The following is a 5,077-nucleotide window of genomic DNA, read 5'->3' as shown; positions in this document are numbered from 1 at the left end:
AGTGCTAGCCCTTGCGCCCATTTCCGAGCAACCCCAGTCCCCTTGAGCGCTGTTGACGCAGAGGGCCAGCGGAGGCCCTGTGCGCCTGCACTCTTAGGTCGCTGGCCGACGACTTTCTAACTGGTTCCTCTGGTTCCATCCGTCCTCCATACTGTAAAATGGGCCACAAAACTCGTGGGACTGATGAGCCATCAAGGCGTGATGCAGGCAGGACATCCCCCTCAGATTCTCGGCGCTCAGTGAGAGGCTCCCCATGCTGATCAACAGTCGCAGAGGTGGCCTGCCAGCTGCCCAGGTCCACTCCCATGGCGGGCGTGTCCAGCTCCAGGCCCTTGGGGCACTGTGGCTGTCTTGCTGGCAGCCCAAGGCTGTTCCCAGCCAACTCAGACTGGCAACACCCCTCGGCCTGCACCGGGCCACATTGGGCCAAACTGATCCTGGGCGTGGGCCAAGGAAGAACAGTGGGTACTTTACCCAGACACAGAGGCCAGGAGCGCTCCTTCAGGCCAGGCTGCAGTAATGGCTTTCCTAGGCCTGGCATTGTTGCCTTTGTGGACTGCTCTTCCTCCTACTTAAAGACAAACATATATCTAATTTTTGACTGTGTTGGCCTAAAACAAGGATGAACCCAGGCTTGGTCCATTCATCATTCATCTTTTGCTTTGGGGTTGGTTTTTTTCTTTCTTTTCTTCTTTTCTTTTCTTTTCTTTTTCTTTTCTTTCTTTTCTTTTGCTTTCTTTCTTTTTTTTTTTTTTTTTATTTTTTTTTTTTTGAGAGGCGGAGTTTCCGCTCTTGTACGTGCCCCAGGCCCAAGCTAATGAGTGCAAGTGGCACAATCCCAGGCTCACCTGCGACTCTTCGGCTTCCTGGGTTCAAGTGATTCTCTCCTCACCTCAGCCTCCCAGTAGCCTGGGATTACAGGCCGGGCCTGCCACCATGGCGTCAGCTAATTTTTGTATTTTTAGTAGAGATGGGTTTCAGCCATGTTGGCCAGGCTGGTCTTGAACTCCTGACCTGAGGTGTCCACCCCCTTGGCCTCGCTAAAGTGCTGGGATTCAGCAGGTGTGAGCACCGCTCCTTGGCACTCTTTAGCTTTTTAAAAATTCTTTCTGCGGCCAGGCCAGGCGGTGGCTCATGCCTGTAATTCCGCACTTTTGGGAGGCGAGGTGGGTGGGTCACTAGGTCAGGAGTTGCAAGAACGCGCAGCCTGACGCAACATGGTGAAAGCCCTGTCTCTACTAAAAATACAAAAATTAGGCTGGGTGTGTGCAGGTGCCTGTAAATCCTGGCTAGCTCAGGAGGCTGAGGCAGGAGAATCGCTTTCAAAAACAAAAACCTGGGAGCGGAGGTTGCAGTGAGGCCCGAGATCACACCCCTTTGCTCTCAGGCTTGGGGGCAACACAGTGAGACTCTTTATCAAAACAAAATTAAATAAAACAAAAATAAGAGCACGACATGTGGCCCATGGGGTGGGCAGTGGCTCACGCCTGTATTACAATAGCACTTTGGAGGCCAAGGCAGGCAGATCAGCGTCAGGATATCAGCGGAGTTGGAGACCACGCTGGCCAACTGGTGAAACCCCATCTCTACTAAAAATAGAAAAATTAGCCTGGGTGCGGTGGTGTGCACCTGTAACTACCAGCCCATCAGGGAGGGCTGAGGCAGGAGGATTGCTTTAAGCCGCGGGGAGCCGGAGTGCAGTGAGTCGAGATCACACTCTGGGCACTCCCAGCCGCTGGGTGATTAAAGCAAAACTCAATTAACAAGCACACACCAACACACACCACACACGTGTATACTTAGCAATAATAATACGCAGGTGTGGGCCCATTCCGCCAGGGTTATGACCAGAACATTACCAGCCGCCTAGGAGCGCCTGGTGACCTAGTGATTCGCTCCCCCCACCCAAGAGGTCACCTTTAGCTTTGACTTGGGATGGAACACGCCTGTGCTTATCCTTTAGGGTTTTAATGAATCCCACCCAGGTGTGTTTCCCTGAGTACTATGTGGTGGCAGAGAGGCAGCACACCCCCGGCTGGGGGCAAGAACGGCGGCGGCATGGGCGCAGGCCAGAAGACTGCGCGCGGAAAGATAAACTCAGCTGAGTGCCTGGTAGCAGGCTGGGCCCCAGCCTCTGTGGGAGGCCGCTGACAATGAGCCCGGCCTTCCCTGGGACAGGGGCAGAGGGCATGGGGCTGTGGTGGGGCTCCCCCTGTTTGGACGGGCTGAGGGCAGACCTGTGGCATGACATTCAGCAGAAATGGTCAGGGGCCCCATGAGCTGTTCTGTCTCTTGCTTGGCTGAGGGCTTCACAGATGCCCTGAAGAGCAGGGTGGGCTCAGACCGCTCAGAAGCCAGGGGAGAACCTGTCAGGTGGGCCATGTGTCCTCAGCCAGAGCCCAGGCAGCAGGGCAAGAAGGCAGGGCTTTCCTCAGCCATGTGATCGGGACGCAGCAGGTGGCAAGGCAATGAGTCTGGGCCAGGGCCAGGCAGGCAGTGCTTCACGCCTGTAATCCCGCGCTTGGAGGCTAAGGTCAGATCATGAGGTCAGGAGAGTTGAGACCATCCTGCCTAACAGCGGTGAAACGCCCATCTCTACTAAAATACTAAAAAATAGCAGGGCGTGGTGTGGGCCACCTGTAGTCCCAGGCTGCTCGGGGAGGCCTGAGGCAGGAGAATGGCTTGAATCCGGCGGCAGAAGTTGGCAGTGAGCTGAGATCACCCCACTGCACTCCAGCCTGGGTGACAGAGTGAGACTCTGTCTCAAAAAAAAAAAAAAAGGGCGGGCGCGGTGGCTCAAGCCCCTGTAATCAGCACTTTGGAGGCCGAGAGCGGGTGGATCACAAGGTCAGGAGATCGAGACCAGTCCCCTGGTCTACACGGTGAAACCCTGTTCTAGCTAAAAAGATACAAAAAACTAGCCGGGCCGAGATGGCGGACGCCCTGTAGTCCCCAGCCTACTTGGGGAGGCTGAGGGCAGGAGAATGGCATAAACCGCAGGAGGGCGGAGCTTGCCAGTGAGCAGAGATCGCGCCAGCCTGCACTGCCCCAGCCTGGGCAATCAGAGCCGAGACTCCGTCTCAAAAAAAAAAAAAAAAAAAAAAAAAAAAAAAGAATCTAGGCCAGGCTCGTGGGGCATTCTGTACCTAAATGAACAGCATGGCAGCAGGGATGTGTTGGTAATGCCAGCTCTCAACACATCTCAAGTCATGCTGCTCCCCACTGGACAGGCTGCACAGGCCGGGTACACACACCATTCCTGGGTCTTTCTTCACCACCCCTGGGGATGCCCCCGCCCCCTCCTGCATGGGTCTTTATTTCCTGGATTTCACATCTTCCTCCTTCTTGGTCCCCCCTTGCTTGTGTTGAGCCTGTCCTCCAGGAGTTCTTGAGAAAGACTGCCCGGAAGGTAACATTGCTGAATTCTTGCATCCTACCCCATAGATGACTGACGCTTGGCTGAGCTGGAGCTCGTTGTCCTTCAGAATAATGAAGAGACGCTGTCGGCCAGCTGCAGTTGAGCAGGCTAAAGCCATTCTGTTTCGGGAGCCTTTGGTTCTTTTTTGTTTTGTTTTGTTTTGTTTTTGTAGACACAGGGTCGCACTATGTTGCTCAGACAGGTTTCCAACTCCTGGGCTCAAGCAATCCTCCTGCTCTGGCCACGCTGTGGATCCTTTATATGTAACCGATTTTGTTCTTCCTGGAAAGTTTTTAAGATTTTGGGCCCCAGAGTTCTGCAATTTCACACTGATATTCCTCTATGTGGGCCTAATTTTTTTTTTTTTGAGACAAGAGTCTCACTCTGTAATCCAAGCTGGAGTGCAGTGGTACGATTTCAGCTCACTGCAACCTCTGCCTCCTGGGCTGAAGCAATTCTTCGGCCTCAGCCTCCCGAGTAGCTGGGATTACAGGTGAGCTCCAACACACCCAGCTAATTATGGAGCCTCATTTCCTCCACTGTGCCCGCACTCAACAGGCGCTTTCCTGCTGGAAGCTCATTCTTTACTTTTCAGAAGTTGGATTATTTCTTTGATTTCCTTCCCTCTATTTTCTCACTTCTCTTTCTTTTCAAATGTGTGTTATGTAGCAATCACTTCTCTTTCTGGAACTCCTATTACTCAGAATGTAGGGCCTCTAGGGCTGTTTTTCTAGGGTTGTTTTTCTAACTTCTTCTTCTCTCTTTTTTTTTGAGAGAGAGTCTCACTCTGTTGCCCAGGCTGGAGTGCAGTGGCGTAATCTCAGCTCACTGCAGCCTCTGCCTCCCCAGTTCAAGGGATTCTCCTGCCTCAGCCTTCTGAGCAGCTGGGATTACAGGCATGTGCCATGACACTTTGCTAATTTTTGTGTTTTTAGTAGAGACAGGGTTTCACCACATTGGTCAGGCTGGTCTCGAACTCCTGACCTCAGGTGATCCACCCGCCTCGGCCTCCCAAAGTGCTGGGATTACGGGCATGAGCCACTGTGCCCGGACGTCTTTTTTTTTTTTTTTACTATCACCTTTAATTTTACATTCGGGGTTACATATGCAGGTTTCTTACATGGTTATGCTGTGTGACGCTGAGGTTTGGGGTACAATTGATTCTGTCATCCAGATAGTGACCATGGCAGTAGTAGGCAGTTTTTCAATCCTTGCTTCACTCCTGCCCACCTCTAGGAGTTCCCAGTGTCCATTGTTCTCATCTTTATGTCCAGGTATATCAATGTTTCACTCCCATTTATACGTGAGGACATGCGGTATTTGATTTTCTGTTTCTGCATTAATTTGCTTAGGGTAATGACCTCTAGCTGTATCCATGTAACTTCCTTTTCTTGCTGACTTTTTTTGTTTTGTTTCGTTTTTGAGACGGAGTCTCGCTCTGTCGCCCCAGGCTGGAGTACAGTGGCCGGATCTCAGCTCACTGCAAGCTCCGCCTCCCGGGTTTACGCCATTCTCCTGCCTCAGCCTCCCCAGTAGCTAGGACTACAGGCGCCCGCTACCTCGCCAGGCTAGTTTTTTGTATTTTTTAGTAGAGGCGGGGGTTTCACCGTGTTAGCCAGGATGGTCTCGATCTCCTGACCTCGTGATCCGCCCGTCTCG

The sequence above is a fragment of the Rhinopithecus bieti genome, unplaced genomic scaffold (assembly GCF_001698545.2).
Source record: "Rhinopithecus bieti isolate Rb0 unplaced genomic scaffold, ASM169854v2 scaffold_33210, whole genome shotgun sequence".
NCBI lineage: Eukaryota > Metazoa > Chordata > Mammalia > Primates > Cercopithecidae > Rhinopithecus > Rhinopithecus bieti.
This window is presented reverse-complemented; position numbering follows the sequence as displayed.